Below are 19,662 nucleotides of genomic sequence, written 5' to 3'. Positions count from 1 at the left end.
TAGAGGTCACGCAGTTTTCCCAGCACCCTATTGCCAGTATAATAGAGGTCACCCAGCTTTCCCAGCTCCCTATAGCCAGTATAATAGAGGTCATCCAGCTTTCCCAGCACCCTATATCCAGTATAATCGAGGTCACTCAGCATTCTCAGCATCTTTAACTAAGTATGATGGAGGTCACCTTATCATCCTTGTGCTTCCTGATAGATATTAGACAGATATGTGATAGCAGGTAGATATTTTATTGATAGATAGATGGATAGTGGTCTGCTGAGGTTCTTGCTCAGACTCTCTCGCTCCCCCCTAGGCTACACCCTTAGCTACGCCCCTGGGTCTGGTGTAAGGTTGTCCTGATCTCACATCATACCCCTACATGTGTGCAGCCATTATTCTCTCCGCTATCCCTATGCAGCCATCTTTGTAGTGATGTATACACATCCCTGCTTGTCTTGTAGAATTGTATCTTTCTGGCTATATTTGTAGAATTTGTATCTGGCTATACCAGTGTTCCTACAATTCCCATCACGTCCTGCCATATGAAGGCTAGCTGGGCATGCTGGGAGTTGTAGTTTTGGAGAGTCACAGGTTGGAGAACCCTGGAGTATATAAAGTTGTCCCAGCTAGTTGTCATCTCAGATTGCCCATCTTCCATCAACTGATCCTCCACCAGCAACCCACTGATTCATAGTAGAGCTAGCTGTGGTGTGAGGGAGAGGGAGGCCACGCCCACTTTCTGTCAGCCATGAAAAAACTCATTTATTTGTTTGAGCCAAACAACTGGGGATATCTCAGCAACCGCACAAGATATCCACACAAGTTAGGGCTCTTTTTAAAGGGTAACACGTGAGCTTTTTATTTGAATTTCATTTTTTGGTTACTTACATTATAGTTCCACTTTAAATTCATAGTGGGCATGCGCATAGGCTCCCAAGGGCAAAGCATCTGTGTAACTCATGGTAGAGGATTATCTAATACTCAGATATCCAGTGGGGAAAATAAGTGTTTAATAAACTGCTGATTTTGTACCTTTTCCCACCTACAAAGAGGTGAAGAGGTCTGTAATTTTTTTCATAGACACTTCAGGTTTGAGAGACAGAATCTAGAAAATTATATTGGATTTTGAAATAATGAATTTGCATGAAATAGGTATTTGATCACATACCTACCAACCAGCAAGAATTCTGGCACTCGCAGACCTGTTTTTCTTTGACACTTTAAGGACACAGTAGATTTTGGCCTGTTATAACTTTCAAAACCGAAATCAACAGTAGATGTGAAATAATGCATGTTTGCAATTTACATTAATTACTATTAATTTTTTTTGTTATGGAAAAAGCAGCACTTACTGTGTTCTGACTTTTTTGTTCTCCCCGAGAGAGTCCTGTGTTTCCCAGGTCATTTTGCATGCTCACAGAGAAGGCAGTCATGTGATTTATTGATTGACTCATTAAGCCGTGACACTGTACAGGTTTCATGTGTTCAGTCTTTTTTTCTTTTTTTCTTTTTTTTCTTTTTTTTATTTTAACCTGCACAAGGCTAAAAATCTGCCTCAGGAGACTGCACCTGGATTTCTGGGAAGTATAGCTTTGTTTTACAGCATGAGAATTAAAATAAATAAATGTATATTATAAACATGCTTTATTTTACATATACTACTGATTATGGTTTTTAAAGTTATAATGACAGGAACATTTTAAAGAGGCCGACCCCCCTGCTAGAGATCCTTAAACTTTCCCTGTGCACAAAGTCCTGCTCCTGGAGCCAGTCCCGCCACCGAGTTATCACCGTCGGAAACCCAGCGCACGCTCATCAGAGATGAGTCTGACGCTCATAGAGAGTGAATGGAGCCATTGTTTAAGAGGTGGTGGCACTTCTTTGCCACACATGACAACAGACTTCGCTTATTCCATGAATACAACAGTATGCATGTGTCTCCCTGACAGGTTTTGGACAGGATGTGGAAGCTGGACCTTTGAGACTACAGGACACCCGGTCAACCCACAGGTATAGGCCTGTTATGGGTAGCAGCCAATTGCAAAAACCTGACCGTGTCAGTGCAGGGCATTGCAGAACAGGTCAAATAAGCGTAATCAGCAAGCATGTTACCAGGGATTAGACCGCAGCATAGTCAATCAGGAGCTGAATTAGGGGAGGCTGCTTCAGATGCAGGTGAGACAGTCCGAGTCAAGCGGGAGAGGCAAGCGGTACAAAAAGGGTCAGACAGGCAAGTGTAATACAAGGAACAGGCTCAGGATTTGTAGGGGATAGCAATGGAATAGTATTCACCAGCACACACCTTCACTGGGAACATGAGGATTCAACAATGCTCACTCCTTTTTTTTAGTTGAAAGTTTTTTGTTTTTGTTTTTTCCCCCAAAACAAGTTATCTCCCAGTGCAAACACCTCCCCTCCTGAGAGGGCTTGCCCTCCCCCCCCCCCCCAACCTTCCATTTCTCCAAGCAAGGTAAACAAACATGTAACGCAACACTCAAATAACAAGTATTAAGTATTGTCCGATAACCGAGGGAGAAAGTCTAAGTTGAGACCATCATAGTGTCTACTGGCAGACAACATATATTCCAAAATACAGAAGGATCTACAGGTCTGTAAACCTGGGATTGGGTCGACCCAGTGGTAATTACTATTACAATATCACAGAGGAGGAGACACCACCGTTAGTCTAATGGCAATAAAACATAACTTTTATTAAAAACCATCTAAAAAGAGGTATTCGCCTCACAGAAATCACACATATACTCAAAAGTGCTATACATATAGAGTAGGGAAGTGGTACTGGAATATGCAATAGATTTTGATGAATAGGAGGGACAGATACATGGAAAGTGAGCCCTGTTCTTCTAGATACAGTCTTTACCTACCTTTTGGAGTGCCCACCTCCTTAGCAGGGTGGCCCCAACCACGAAGACAATCCCTACTCTATTAACCCCTTAAGGACCGGGCCTGAAATGGCCTTAAGGACCGGAGCAAATTTTATGAATTTGACCAGTGTCACTTTATTCATTAATAACTTCGGGATGATTTTACCTATCCGGCTGATTCTGAGATTGTTTTCTCGTGACATATTGTACTTCACATTTCTTGTAAATTGGAGTCGATACTTATAACGAATCTTTATGAAAAAACCCAAAATAGCGTGAAAAATTGTGAAAAAATGCATTTTTCCAACTTTAAAACTTTTCTGCTTATACAGAAAATGGTTATACCACATAAATTATATATTAAATAGCATTAGCAACATGTCTACTTTATGTTGGCGGCATTTATTAAACTATATTTCATTTTTTTTAGACAATAGGAAGCTTAAAACATTAGCAGCAAATTTCCAAATTTTCAGTAAAATTTCAAAATCAGATATTTTTAGGGAACTGTTCAGGTTTAGGCTGGGTTCACACTACGTATATTTCAGTCAGTATTGTGGTCCTCATATTGCAACCAAAACCAGGAGTGGATTAAAAACACAGAAAGGCTCTGTTCACACAATGTTGAAATTGAGTGGATGGCCGCCATATAACAGTAAATAACTGCCATTATTTCAATATAACAGCCATTGTTTTAAAATAACAGCAAATATTTGCCATTAAATGACGGCCATCCACTCAATTTCAACATTGTGTGAACAGATCCTTTCTGTGTTTTCAATCCACTTCTGGTTTTGGTTGCAATATGAGGACCACAATACTGACTGAAATATACGTAGTGTGAACCCAGCCTTAAAGTGTATTTGAGGGGACTGTGTGTTAGCCCCACGAAGCACCCCATTTCAGAAACTGCACCCCCTAAACTCTGCAAAAGCACATCCAGAAAGTTTTTTAACCCTTTAGGGGAGTCACAGAAATAAAAGCTAAGTGTGTAAGAAATTTGAAAATTTTAATTTTCTGTGCAGAGATTTTATTGTAATCCAATATTTTTCATAATTATAAACCTATTACCAGAGAAATGCACCCCAATATTGATTGCCCCGATACCATTTTTTTCATTTTCACGTCCCAAATGTGGCCGTCACCAGGGGGCCATATACCCGCTGCCCCACTTGTTAGATTCCTTATCGGGTGTAGTTTCCAGAATGGGGTCACTTGTGGGGGGTTTCTACTGTCCTGGCCGCATAGAGGCTTTGTAATTGCATCATGGCATCCTCTAATGGGAATGGCGGCCATACCTATTTAGCTGGGGAAAAGGGACAATTCTAATTTATTTGGGGGTATTAGGGCAACTATTAGTTTATAAGGTTGAAAATGACAGGTGTCCATCAAATTCAACCTGTGTTGATCCAGAGGAAGGCAAAAACCCTCGTGAGGCAGACGACAGTAGCCTCATCACAGGGGAAAAATTCCTTCCCGACTCCATAATGGCGATCAGAATAATCCCCGGATCAACGTGACCCCTGAAATAGGAATAAGGGACAGAATTTAGATAATGTAGAACCCCAGTGACGTGTGGTACGCCTTGAAGCAATCCTGTATGCAGAGGCCGGGGTGATCAGGACAGGTGTCACACTGGAAAATGTTGTCCTTCCTGATCCCCCTGTTACCCCACACTCTGCACTTCTTCTGGGGTCTTCCTTTCTCCAGTGTGGGGGACGTCACCTGGAAAATGTTGTCCTGGTGCGATCCGGGGTCCCTCATATCCAGAAGCGCTGGGTCCGCTCCATGGCTGCTAAATATTAGGGTGCTATTACTACTTCTGATATGTTCGGATCGTGCCGCAAGCTACAGTAGCTCGGGCAGCGAGGGACCGGAAGAGGGGGTGCTGGTATAAAAGTTATCCCCGTACAGGTGGTAACCTTTATCCAGCAGTGGGAAGATCAGTTCCCGGACGATGTCCCCACTAACTCCGAGGATGGGGGGGGGGAGTGGGCATCTGGGAGCTGGATTCGAGTGTCCCTTCCTTCATACACTGTAATGGTACGTGCACACTGCGGAATCGCGAAGGATAACCCTTTGTGCATTCCGCAGTTGGCACCCGCCGGCGGACTGATGCAGGCGCACGTCTCCGTCCGTGTCGTAGACTCCATTCTATGCACGGGCGGATTCCGCTCTACGTCCAACGTGTTGATGGAATGACGGATGATGGAATCCGCCCATGCATAGGATAGAGTCTATGACACGGGCGGAGACGCGCCCCTGCATCAGTCCGCCGGCGGGTGCCAGCTGCGGAATGCACGAAGGGTTATCCTTCGCCATTCCGCAGTGTGCACGTACCCTAAATCTGTAAGTGTACCCTGGGGTAATCTCACAGAGTTTGTAGAATTTCACACCATACCGTGATCTCTTATTGGGACGGTACTGGCAGAAAAGACGTGTCTGGGGGGCAGCGTACGCTACGCTACTCCCAGACACGTCACTGGATGATGATGAGGATGAATGGAGGAACAAAGGACCCCCCATTCATCCTCACTGGCTGTTTCGGTGTCGGAGGCAATAATAACGTATGCGTCTGATACCGAAAACACCCTGGGGGCCATCTTTATATGGGGATTGGTATATGGGGTATGTAGTGGTGTAGTGTAAAACTTTATTCAATGTAGTGTGGTGTAATGTAGTGTTTAATTACGTGTTTTTTACAGTAAGTATACAAAAAAAAACCCACGCCAAAAATGGTGTTGCTGATAAATGCCGCACTTATGTTCGGCACTTATCAGCAGACCGTGGCAGTAGGATATAAAAAAAAACCACCCTACGCCAAAAAGGAGGAGTTGCTGATTAGCAGCGCACTTTCGTGCGATGCTGATCAACACTCAGCGGCGATAGGGTGCGGAAAATAGAAAAAAAAAAAATTGGGAAAAAAAAATTTTTTTTTACTACATTCTGAACATCCCTGTAGTGGCTTATACGTGTATTACACTTATCAGCCGCTAGGGGGCAGCAGAGCGCAAGATCCGAAAATAGACGACGCTGGAGCCGGAAAAATACGAAAAAAGACGACGCTGGAGCCGGAAAAAGCCGATCGGGACTCACGGAAGAAGCCGAAGTCCCGACAAGATGAAGAGGACGCCGGGAACCCGGAAGACGCCGATCAGGACCCCGGGACAGGTGAGTAATGTACAAATACCTGCTCTGGACCCCTCAGCTACCTAGCTGAGGGGTCCGGAGCAGGTATTTATTACTTGTGGGGACTTTGATCGCCGTGAACGGCCGGCCGTTCACGGCGATCGGGACGGTGGTACCGTGACCACCATTACTTTTTACAGTAATGGCGGTCGGTCCCGTCCTCGGACAGCACCGACCGCCATTTTTTTCCGGGTCATCGGGCCACCGATGGCCCGGAAAGGTTCCGATCGCCGCTATGGGCTTATCAGCCAATAGCGGCGATCGTCGGCATGGGGGGGGGGGGGGGGGGGTTAACAACCCTCCATGCCGACAGGGAGAGATGGCCTGCTATGTATTATAGCAGGCTATCTCCCCCGATCGGGACCCGGCCGGCCGCGGCGCCCGTTTAAAGGTCCGACGTACCGGTACGTCATGGGTCCTTAAGTGACAGTGATCCATGACGTGCCGGTACGTCATTGGTCCTTAAGAGGTTAAAGTGCCTGGGAGAAAACAATAAATGGACAAACAAGAAAACGTGTATTGTGACCCGTGCATAATATCATACAAATATACAGAGACGTGTGGGTATCACGTCTAATATACCACAATTACGCCCCAGGTTTATCAGGGAACATAACTTAGGTCGTGCTATGATAACGCATTAACAGCGTACTAAGGTATATATACGCTTCAAATTGGAAGCGAAACCTCAGATAAATATAGAGAACAGTTCACTTACAGCAAACAGCCTGATAAACTGATAAATCCGTCAGCCCATGCAAAGAATATATATAAATACAAGTCGCCACACCATGACCATATCACCCATGTACAAGAACAATACAGGATGTCACCCTCCTAGACATGATGGTTATAGGAAAAGAAATTCATAGGTGGTCAAGATAGACCCCATGTTGCAATACGGAACATTATACAGGATGGCTGCAACCTATAATGGAAACTACATGCAGATGATAAACAATGATAACGTTTGTCTGTAAAGATAAACAGATAACTTAGCTGCAGTAGTTATTCGGAGTATCTGGATAGATGTCCAGTAGTTTAACTCCTAAGGTCGTAGGTGATAAGACCTAGAAGTGAGAAAGCATATATGATAAGTAACCCCCACTATATATTACCCGCTGCACTTACATAGTAGTTGGACATAGTTCCAAGTAATACCTGTAATGGCTGGCTGTACTGGTATGTGTTGTCAGTGCCCTTGTCTTAGTAAATGGACACTTAAATAGCTGCCGGCCTTACACTTCCGGGGGATGGATTGCATCACGTGGCCGGGCGGCGAACTACGGAAACGAACTCAGCCAACAGCCTGGACACAGGGAAAGGGTGACCCCGCCCAGAGCGGTGTAATGCTGTGATACCGGAAGCGGCACGCGATGCGCGCCTGGAACGCTGTTTGCGTTCCACCTCCTGTTGAGAACGTAACCTGGGCATGCATAGCGATTAGTGCATGCTTGGAACGCTGATTGTGTTCCATCTAAGGGCATGCGCAGTCTAAAATAGCGATATGTATACTTAGTACAGGGGAATAGTGGGATGTAATGTTTTTACTACATAGCGACGTGCTGATAGAGGTAAGATAGCACCTTACTAATGATACCTTTATCAGTAAGGTGCTATCTTACCTCTATCAGCACGTCGTGGTGTGGGGAAAAAAGTGGGGAAAAAAAGTATTTAGTCAGTCACAAATAGTGCAAGTTCTCCCACAGATGAGAGGCGTCTGTAATTTACATCATAGGTAGACCTCAACTATGAGAGACAAAATGAGAAAACAAATCCCAAAAATCACATTGTCTGTAAGAATTTATTTGCAAATTATGGTGGAAAATAAGTATTTGGTCACCTACAAACAATCAAGATTTCTGGCTCTCACAGACCTGTAACAACTTCTTTAAGAGTCTCCTCTTTCCTCCACTCATTACCTGTGGTAATAAAAGACATAAAGACACCTGTGCACACCCTCAAACAGTCAGACTCCAAACTCCACTATAGTGAAGACCAAAGAGCTGTCAAAGGACACCAGAAACAAAATTGTAGCCCTGCACCAGGCTGGGAAGACTGAATCTGCAATAGGCAACCAGCTTGGAGTAAAGAAATCAACTATGGGAGCAATAATTAGAAAATGGAAGACATACAAGACCACTGAAAATCTCCCTCGATCTGGGGCTCCGCGCAAAATCTCACCCGTGGGGTCAAAATGATCGTAGGAACGGTGAGCAAAAATCCCAGAACCACGCGGGGGAACCTAGTGAATGAACTGCAGAGAGCTGGGACCAATGTAACAAAGCCTACCATCAGTAACACACTACGCCGCCAGGGACTCAGATCCTGCAGTGCCAGACATGTCCCACTGCTTAAGCCAGTACATGTCCGGGCCCGTCTGAAGTTTGCTAGAGAGCATTTGGATGATCCAGAAGAGTATTGGGAGAATGTCCTATGGTCTGATGAAACCAAAGTTGAACTGTTTGGTAGAAACACAACGTGTCGTGTTTGGAGGAAAAAGAATACTGAGTTGCATCCATCAAACACCATACCTACTGTAAAGCATGGGGGTGGAAACATCATGCTTTGGGGCTGTTTCTCTGCAAAGGGGCCAGGACTACTGATCCGGGTACATGAAAGAATGAATGGGGCCATGTATCGTGAGATTTTGAGTGCAAACCTCCTTTCATCAGCAAGGGCATTGAAGATAAAACGTGGCTGGGTCTTTCAACATGACAATGATCCAAAGCACACCGCCAGGGCAAGAAAAGAGTGGCTTCGTAAGAAGCATTTCAAGGTCCTGGAGTGGCCTAGCCAGTCTCCAGATCTCAACCCTATAGAAAACCTTTGGAGGGAGTTGAAAGTCTGTGTTGCCAAGTGACAGCCACAAAACATCACTGCTCTAGAGGAGATCTGCATGGAGGAATAGGCCAACATACCAACAACAGTGTGTTCCAACCTTGTGAAAACTTACAGAAAAGGTTTGACCTCTGTCATTGCCAATAAAGGATATATAACAAAGTATTGAGATGAAATTTTGTTACTGACCAAATACTTATTTTCTACCATAATTTGCAAATAAATTCTTACAAAATCAGACAATGTGATTTTCTGGATTTGTTTTCTCATTTTGTCTCCCATAGTAGAGGTCTACATATGGTGTCAATTACAGGCCTCTCTTATCTTTTTAAGTGGTGGAACTTGCACTATTGGTGACTGACTAAATACTTTTTTTCCCCACTGTATATTCTTTGCATGGGCTGACGGATTTATCAGTTTATCAGGCTATCTGTTTGCTGTAAGTGAACTGTTGTCTATATTTATCTGAGGTTTCGCTTCCAATTTGAAACGTGTATATACCTTAGTACGCTGTTAATGCTTTATCATAGCACGACCTAAGTTATGTTCCCTGATGAACCTAGGGCATCTCTCTCAGGGGAAACGCGTTGGAACAAGTATAAATCTACATTCCATCTAGTAGCGTAATTGTGGTATATTAGACGTGATACCCACACGTCTCTATATATTTGTATATATTTGTGTGATATTATGCACGCGTCACAATACACGTTTTCTTGTTTGTCCATTTATTATTTTCTCCCGGGCACTTTAATAGAGTAGGGATTGTCTTCGTGGTTGGGGCCACCCTGCTAAGGAGGTGGGCACCCCAAAAGGTAGGTAAAGACTGTATCTAGAAGAACAGGGCTCACTTTCCCTGTATCTGTCCCTCCTGTTCATCAGAATTTATCGCATATTCCAGTACCACTTCCCTACTCTATATCTATAGCACTTTTTGTGTTCTTATAGCACTTATGAGTATATGTGTGATTTCTGTGAGGCGAATACCTCTTTTTAGATGGTTTATAATAAAAGTTATGTTTTATTGCCATTAGACTAACGGTGGGGCTTTGTGGTCAGTTGTTTTTAAAAGAACTTTTATGATTTACTAGTAGAGATGAGCGAACCACAAGCATGCTCGAGTCCATCCGAACCTAAACTTTCGGCATTTGATTAGCGGTGGCTGCTGAAGTTGGATAGAGCCCTAAGTCTATGTGGAAAACATGGATATAGTCATTGGCTGTATCCATGTTTTCCAGACAACCTTAGAGCTTTATCCAAGTTCAGCAGCCACCGCTAATCAAATGGCGAACATTCGGGTTCGGATGGACTCGAACCCGAACCCGGTTCGCTCATCTCTATTTACTACCCCTTTAATTTCCTCAGTGGACAGTCTAAATGAAGTGGGCTTCGTGACGGTTGGGCCCTCCCTCTTGCCATAAGATGGGACCAAACTGCTGTGAAGCCCTGCCTAGATGACTATGTTAACCGATGACATAAAGCAAGAGTAAGGGGGTGACAGTATCACTTTAAATTGGGTCAGGGCTGGCCAGTGAATGCGGGCAAGTCCTGGGGCCCCCTGCTCCTGGGGTGGGCTGCTGGGTGCCATGCCTAGCCCTTTAAGTATAAGTGCTCCTAATGAGCACTTAAAATTAAATGCAGATATCTGACAGAATAAGAAGCCATTGGCTCTGTGCCCTGCCAGCCACTCTTGTGGTTATAGGCAGCATTATTTTATTATATTTTACAGAGGAGGGGTGATTGCATGAGGGAGGAGATGTTGACTACCTATAGGGGGATTACCTGCATAGAGATACCATTTAATGGGGTGGGGCTAACTTCCACAGGGACTACCTGCATGGGGCATACCTACGAGGGAGGGCTAGCCGCAAAGGAGTATAACTACATGAGCAATACTACCTACTGGGGCCTACCTGCATTGAGCGGACTAACTTCTATATGGTTACATACTTATACTATATGGGGACACAAAGAGAACTAACTGCTATACAGGGCACAGAGGGGACCTCACTACTATTCCATACTACTCTATGAGGGTATAGTGGGGCTAATATACAGAGGGAATTTAAGGGGCATTACACTCAAACATACTTTTTCCATTGTTACTGCCTATGGTGAAACTATCAATTTCTTATCTTATCTATTTTGTCTCCTTTCCCTAGTTCCGCTGCTGCTGCTTTCTGCTGAAGATTTAAAAACTGTAAGCTTCTCTCTCCATCTCCCGCTTCTCCCTCTCCCTTGATGGCTGATATGAACAAGTCCCTGGCAGGCTTTATCTGCAAGTTTGTAATTAATCAAACAGGGATTAATCACAGTTTATCATTAACTTGACCTCAGATTAAATCTATCAACATTATAAAGAAGGTTACAAGCTAGGTGTTCTATGTGTCTTCAGAAAGAAGCAGCTCTGAACTGGGGGAAGGAGACTGAATACACAAAGGAGGTCCTTACTGCTATTTGGTGATAAAGAGTACTTTATAATAGTACTGATGGCAAAGCATAAATCAGTATATGCAATTTAATAATTGCATGTTTAACAGTAAAATAAAAGTGTAATTAAAAAAAAGTAATTAAAAGTTTTTAAAAGTATTTACCACCCCCCCCCCCCAGTAAAAGTTTAAAATACCTCCTTGCTCATTATTAACATAAACATATGTAAAATAAACATATATTGTAACGTGCGGCATTGTCCGATCTATTAAAATATAACAATATTGTTCCCGCACGGTGAATGGCGTAAACAAACAAACAGAAATTATACATTTATTTTTTTATAAATGTGAAAAGTGAGCCCTCCAAAAATGGAGTTTAAAACTCTTGAGGTGAGCCTTCCATAAATTATTTAGGCCCTTGAGGTGAGCCCTCAAAGGGGAGGACAGGGTTATGGCCGTCCAGGTACTCTCTCAACATCCGCACTGGTTGAAGTTTCTCGAGGGGGTGCCATGAAAGTGTCCCACACCTTGGAGAGTGTACTAATGCTTGTAGACCTGCTGGATGTTCCAAAACTCTGCTCTCTGGCGCCAGTGATCTTAGGTGGGAAGATTTCCATCATGTTCTGAAGCAGTTCTTTGTGGTATTCCGCCAACCTATTGCTCCTCTTCTCTACCAAAATAAGAGAGGATACATTATTCTTATACCAGGGGACGAGGAATGCGAAGATCCAGTATTTTTTGTTTACAATAATGTGGGCAACGCGTTTGTCATGGGAAAAGCAGCCCAACATGAAGTCAGCAATGTGTGCCAGACTCTGAATAGGTATGACTTTGCTGCCCCCACCAGGAGGATGACTCTGCATTTCCTCCTCTGCCTCCTCTTAGTCCCATCCACCCTGAACAATTAGAATGGACCTAAATAGAGTTCTACCCTCTGCAGTATAGCCGACAGTCTGCTCCTCTTCTCGTTCTCCTTCTGAAATTGAGAAGCCAACACAAGTGTGCTCTGAGGGTCAAGCGCTGTTACACCTCCCATCCTGGCCTCCTCCGTACGCAATGCGTTCTCCCTTATAGTGATAAGAGATTCTTTGAGTAAACAGAGAAGTGATGGTGTTAAGCTCACAATAGCGTCATCGCAGCTCACCTTCTGAATGACTAACACCTCGCATGTGTCGGACATCCATTGCCACTTATGGCTAGCAAACTGCATTAGCTGAGTGGGAAGCACACAGGTTTTGGATCTGATACTCACAAACACTGACCAACATATAGTATGTTGAGTTAGTGTGTGCTGAAGTCCCACAACAGCAAGTGAGACAGCAAATGTAAGCACTGCTGCAGGTTCTTCAGGCTAGCAGCGGTTACAGTTGACTTGTGGAAGTGGGAACACAAGCGGCGCACTTTCACCTGTAGCTCTGGCAAATTGTATGTTTTTTAAAACCGCTGTACCACTAAGTTAAAAACGTGGGCCATGCATGATACGTGTGGTTGTTTACCAAGCTCCAGAGCTGCTACCAGGTAACGGCCATTATCACACACGACCATGCCTGGTCCTAGGTGCAGCAGCAAGAGCCACAGTTTGGTCTCTTGCCTTAAGGCGTGCAGCACCTCTGAGGTGCAGTGCCTCTCACCATGGGTGATGAGCCTCAGCACAGCCTGTTGACATCTTTCCACGCCAGTGCTGCAGCACTTCCAGCTAGCGGCTGAGGGCAACTATACAGACGAGAAGGGGTTGTCCGTACTGTCCTACAAAGTTGCAGAAACCCTGACATCCAGAGCCCGCAGTCTTGGGTGGGGTAGGGACACATGCTGGTGCAAGGCAGGGACGGCACAACGGGAAAAGTGATGGCTAGGGACCAAACACCGAGGGAATGCAGCCGCTATGAGGTTGCCTAAACTTCAACATCTTTAGAGCACAGGTTGTTGTCGTCTGTTCGCTGTCTCCCACTCAGTCCAGTGCTTGGCGTCCAAGTGCCACCGCATGCCGGTGGTCAGTTTGCTCTTTTCACAGCCCCCTGCTCAACTTGAATGGAACAGTGCGTAAACTGCGCTCAATTTGTCGTTTGTGCACAAGTTAAAATATCTCCACACCAAGGAAGAATGAGCCTTCGATAGGGGAGCTTTGCATAAGAGGCTGCGACAGGGAAGAGATGCAGCCCTTCTGGCTATGGACTGTCCTCTGCTTCTGGCCACCCAACTGCCCCTTTCTGCCATTTTGTGGTGTTGCGCATGCATCCACATCTGCACTGCTTTCCCCACTAGACATGAGACCTGGCCAGGTCGGGTCACTCACTTTGTCGTCCAACACTTCCACTTCCTCACCCTGCTCCTCCACACTGGACATACCAACAAACTTCCTTGCTGACAACTGTGTCTCATCTCGGACTGGGTGGTGGACAGGTGACTCGAAGGGTTATTCCACTATCCATTTGATCACCTGCTCCTGCTGCTTCAACAGCGGTGTACCCCGTCCTCCCATTTAACTGTCCGATGAAACCAGGGATGCTAATTGAGCATAATTCTGGCTGCCCTTTAGCAGCAGGCATTGTTCCCCACGTGCTTGCCCGCGGCTTGTGCCTGCACCATCATTTCCACGCCCTTGTCCTCCCCCCTTTTTGTCTAGCTTTCCGCATTGCAAAAGTTATTTTGCAATTATTTGCGAGGAGATTGGAGCTGTAAATACTGTTACTACCCCCAAAAACCACATTCCCTTTTCCCACATAATATATATACACACACACATACATAGGCTAGGACTAGAGATGACTGAATTTACAGTGCTGGAAAAAACTGGATCCAGTCCTGGGAAACTGCCAGAAGTTTCCCAGGACTGGATCCAGCTTTTCCCAGTACCCGGGGAGAAGTGGCACAGAGCGGAATGGACTTCAATGCCCTCAGCCGGATGAGCAGAATGCAGATAGGAACAAATTGCTTTGCTTCTACTGTGGCTTCGATCATCTCTAGCTAAGACATAAGTGTTAGGTGTAGGGTGTTATGTAGGGGGAAAGTTAGTTAGAAATAGCTAGTTAGGTTTAGCGTTAGGGAAAGTCTCTAACACTCAGCCAGAGAGAGAACGGGGAAGACACACAGACAGTGGACCCCGCACTTGTCCTTACCCATTGTTCCTGCCTACTTGCCACTGTCAGTCCTAGGTGGTTGTGCGACAGTCCCTGACCTAGGTACATGCAAACACAAAGCATAGACAGATAAACAAACAAGGGAACGTCAGACAGGCCGAGGTCACAACGAGCGGGCAGCAAGGTACAAAAATGGAATGGGTCATGAAGCCTAAAATGATTTGCTGAAAGCCAGTGGGTGCTCCTTCTGAGTCCCACTATGAGGCCAAGCAACCAGATACAGCCTAAGGCTATGTTCACATCAGCGTGCGCCCACATCAGAACCTCCCACAGCACACAATGCTGTGAACTGACAGGGTTTCATTGAATTGCAGCCGCAGAAACCCGACATGTCAGTTATTTGCGGCGCCGCACGGGATACGATGTGTATACGCTCCGGCCAGGATCCCATAGAAATGTAGGCAATGTTCCACATGGCAACAACGGCCATACTTTTACTTATTGTGAACATAGCCTATGTGGCGATACTGTCTGATACGGGAAAAACTGCATGATAAAATTTGGGGTGCTTTTCCTTCATTTTACAAACTATCAGAGAAATTTTCTACAAATAAAGCATTTGTGAAAAAGCTAACTTAAATTTTTTTTTTATCTGACTTTAGGGGGTGCAGTTTTCAAAATGGGGTCACTTATTGGGGTGGCGTATTGTTCTGGAAGCTTTAATCCTTTGCAAACCCATTATGGTGCCTGTAAAACATCTTAATAGAAAAGAAGGTCACAAAAACCACGGGGTGGTCTTTTCTTTCTGAGACTTGTATGCATGCCTAGCAGCACACCAGGCCCACGCGTTGTATATTTCTAATAACTGCAGATTCAGGGTAATAGATATTATTTTGTTGATTTTTATTCTGTTAATACTTGCGGTGTTAGAGAAAAAAAATTAACTAAAATTGAAAATTTGCAAAAAAAAGTTTAAATTTCATAATTTTACCCCCACTTTGCTTTAATTCCTGTGACCCATTTTAAAGGGTTAACACCTGTTTTAAATTCTTTGAGGGGTGCAGTTTTTAAAATGGGGACTCTGCTCTATTCATCATTTGTTTCGCAAAAAAATAGTCAGGAAACCTACTCCAGCTCTGAGCTGGTGTAGGTTTCCTGGTGTGCGCACAGTGTGCCTCTACATAAATCTCAGTACTGTCAGAGCTGCGGGGATATTTTTTAGTCCGGTGTTTTCTAAACGTCCCCCATTATCTATGTCCCCCTCCAGGCCAGCATGCAACAGGTCCACACGTAAGTCTCCTTTAGCAAGCAGATTTATTTACAGGTCACAAGGAAAAAGTCCAATAAGTCACAGTGTGATCAATGTCACCTTTATCAAGCCTAAATACTATTATCTATTGCACATCTATATCTATACAGAAACTTACAATCATGTTGATCTTGTCATTTCCAAAGTGCCGTCAGCGCCGTAGTAGCTGTAACTCTGTGTGCTCCACAAGGTGGAACGCAACCGGCACAGGCGCGGCAGAAGTCAGCGCTGTGTGTCCCAAAGTCTCAGTGCGTTCCATACAGCACAAGGTCACGTGTGCGTTCCATCCTGGAACGCACAACAATGGGGAGCATTGATATTACGTTCCCCCCCTGTGTGTAGTATAGCCAGAGGTCACGTGCGCTCCAACCTGGAACACACATCACGTTATAACTGTCTGGAAAAAGTCATATGTGTATATGTAAACATATAGATTTGTAATTTACTTCTATTTAAAACTCAAGTCTTTCCATACTTATAAGCTACTATATGTCCTGCAGGAAGTGTTGTTTAAAGGGGTTATCCAGCGCTACAAAAACATGGCCACTTTCCCCCTACTGTTGTCTCCAGTTTGGGTGGGGTTTTGAAACTCAGTTCCAGGTGCAAACTGCACCTAAACTGGAGACAACAGTAGGGGGAAAAGTGGCCATGTTTTTGTAGCGCTGGATAACCCCTTTAATTTACATTCAGAATCAGTGCTCTCTACTGACATCTCTGGCCGAGACAGAAACTGTCCAGAGCAGTAGCAAATTCTCATAGGAAACCTGTCCTAAAGAGGTATATATATATATTTTTTTTTAAGTTTTTAATTTTTTAAAAGCTGTCAGATAAAATAAACGTTAAATAAATTACATATTGTTGTAATCGTACCGACTTAAGGGACATATAGAATGTGTCAGTTTTACCATGGGGCGAATGGCTTGAACACAAAAACCCCCCAAAATGAAAACCAATCCCTTTTTTTTTTTTTTTTTTTTTATTTCACTGCACATATATTTTTTTTTCTGGTTTTACAGCATACTTTAATGCAAAAAGTCGGTCATTGTAAAGTACAATTAGTGGTGCAAAGTGCTCATGTGGGTCTGTAGGTGAAAAAATGCAATCGCTATGGCCTTTTAAACATGAGGAGGAAAAAATGAAAACACAAAAACAACATTTTTTCACGGTCCTGGAGGGGTACTGTATTGTCCCCCAAAAGTTTAAATAAAAAATCACCAATATACACCTATTACGGGAAATGCACATAAAGTGATGGCAAAGGGATGCTCAGTGTCCCTCCAGTGCCCTGTGTCCCTTAGTGTCCCCCTGCCATCATGCTCTCCAGCAGCCACAGCATGCACAGCTCTGGGAGTCGGGTCGTGACATCACCATTTTATCCAGGAAGTGAAGCCTTGATGCAGTAGTAAGTGCAGGAAAAAAAGCACTTTATAAGCATTTCCCGTAATAAGTGTATATTGGTAATTTCTATAACTTTTAGGGGAAAATACAATACTTTAATAAAAATTTTCGCTGGACTTCTCCTTTAACTCTTAGGCGACCTTGGACGTACCCGTACGTGCAGGGCCGCCCACAGGTGTTCAGGGCGGGGTCGGGCTCTGTACCACCGCGGTCCCGGGTGCCGCATGTAGCCCGGGACCGCGGCTATTAGCAGGCACAGTCTGATCGCCGTGCCCGCTAATTAGATAATCGGATGCAGCTGTCAAAGATGACAGCTGCATCCGATTACTTGATGCAGCTGTTCCCTGGTGTCTAGTGGCGGAGATTGCCCCACCAGGATGTTGTCCCTGAGGAGCGATCCCTGTGTCTTGACCCGGCCGGGGTCTGCGCCATAATGGCGTTGATCCCGGCTCGGCATTCGGTTGCTTCCGGCTGCAGCAACATAGATTTGTATGAGACATCAATGTACTTATACTAGAAGTCCCCCATGGGGGCTTCTAGTATAAGTGTAAAAAAAAGTGTAAAAAAAGTGTAAAAAAAACCCTAAAAACTCCCCTAATAAAGTGTGAATCACCCCCCTTTTCCCATGTTATAAATAAATAAACATGTTTGTTATCGCCGCATGCGTAATCGCTCAAACTATTAATCACATTCCTGATCTCGTATGGTAAACAGCGTAAGCGCCAAAAAATCCCAAAGTGCAAAATTGTGCATTTTTGGTCGCATTCAGAAAAATTGTAATAAAAAGCGATCAAAAAGTCGCATATGCGCAATCAAGGTACCGATATAAAGAACACATCATGGTGCAAAAAATGACACCTAACACAGCCCCATAGTCATAGGATAAAAGCGTTATAAGCATGGGAATGGAGCGAACATATATTTGTTAACAATAGTTTACATTTTTTACAAGCCATCACATAACAGTAAAATACATGTTACATATCGTTGTAATCGTAACGACATGAGGAACATATATAACATGTCAGTTTTACCCTAGGGCGAATGGCGTAAAAAAAAAAAATACCCTACAAATAAAAGCAATGTGTTTTTGGGTTTTTTTCAATTTCACCACACATTGAATTTTTTTTCTGGGGCCCATTCTCTAAGTAAATAGAGAATCAGTACACTTGATCGCCTAATACATTCCCCTACGGCCGTGGAAATAATTGACATGTCAGTTATTTCCGGACGCAGTATGTGAACAGCCGTTGTTCAGTCTGCTCACACAGTGTATGGACGTTCTCACACCGTGCATTGTATTAAGGTCAGTGGTTAATTGAATTGCAGGCACACCCAAAGATGCCCGCAATTCAAATAGCCATTCAGCAATGTTCCTTTGGCCGATATGCGGCTAGTACTGCGCTGTAATACAATGGCCGTTGTGTTAGTGTGTGAACATAGCCTTAAAGTGTCACAGTCGTTTAAATTTTATTTGCAGAAATCAATAGTACAGGCAATTTTAAGAAACTTTGTAATTGGGTTTATTAGCCGAAAAATGCATTTTTATCATGAAAAAGCAGTTTGAAGCTCTCACCACTGTCTTCATCGTTCTCTATGGAGAGGGGACAGGTGGAGGGAGATGAGGCACCAAAACAGGACAACAAAGAGTTAATTTACAGCTACATCACCAGGCTATCTCCTCTAACAGTCAGCACTGACCTCTCCGACCTCTGAATAGGGGCTTTCATACAGCTTCCAATGTGTAATCCTTTGTTCTCTGCTCTCTGCTGCCGACTAATCCCCCTCCCCCCCCTCCTCTCTCTTCATAAAACAGACAGGGCCCACTTTGTAAAAGAGTCGAGATTTCCTGATAATGAGCAGTGAATGAGGGGGGGACCTGGGGAAAGTCTTTTGAATGCAGATAATGCCTGTACTATTGATTTCTGCAAAAAAATGAAACAACAGTGACACTTTAAGCTGTATTGTCCAAATGCCCATCCACAGGTATCGGATGACCCAGGGTGTGTAAAAAAAACAAAACAAATCTCTACACCAGTACGCTACCTCCAACAGCATAAACTGTTGAATTGATGTATCAACCCTGTCATGTGTCATGCTGTCTGAGCCATATTCTGACTTCTCATCAGTATGGCACAACAGAAACCTGGATATGACCAGGCATTTTTTTATCTTTAAAAATCCAATTTTGCAATGTTTTCCAATTGAAGTTACGCTTTACACTTCCAATTTGGATTTACACTGATACTGATTTTGTATAAAAATATCTAACTTTATTTTATACTACACTCTTGTGTGCCTAATTTCTATAAAGTTAACTAATGAACTGTACGTGTACATTACTGTGCGTGTACATTACTGTGCATGTATGTATATAATTAATCTCCCTAATGCTGCGTTTACACGTAACGATTATCGTGCGAATTTGCACAATAACTGTCGAATTCGAACGATAATCATACGTGTAAACGCAGCGAACGATCAAACGATGAGCGAGAAATCGTTCACTTTGATCTTCGAACAAATTCTCAAATCATCGT

At 44.0% G+C, this 19,662-nt stretch overlaps 1 protein-coding gene across 6 annotated transcripts in view; it reads left to right on the top strand.

Annotated features, from left to right (window-relative positions):
* The window catches only part of JSRP1 (junctional sarcoplasmic reticulum protein 1), a 99,357-nt gene that overhangs the window by 24,555 nt on the left and 55,140 nt on the right, over nt 1–19,662 (top strand). For 2 of the 6 annotated variants that reach the window (XM_069962508.1, XM_069962509.1), the window contains exon 2: nt 11,069–11,106. The exons of 3 other annotated variants lie outside the window; for them this stretch is intronic. The gene's annotated coding sequence lies outside the window, so the exon portion shown is untranslated. Of the gene's footprint in view, nt 1–1,940; nt 2,002–11,068; nt 11,107–19,662 lie in introns of all 6 variants that reach the window. One more of the 6 variants, XM_069962510.1, reaches the window with a different exon arrangement.

This window comes from Dendropsophus ebraccatus, chromosome 3, assembly GCF_027789765.1.
Source record: "Dendropsophus ebraccatus isolate aDenEbr1 chromosome 3, aDenEbr1.pat, whole genome shotgun sequence".
Lineage (NCBI taxonomy): Eukaryota > Metazoa > Chordata > Amphibia > Anura > Hylidae > Dendropsophus > Dendropsophus ebraccatus.
Note: the sequence above shows the minus strand (reverse complement) of the source record. Positions and strands in the feature narration are given on the sequence as shown.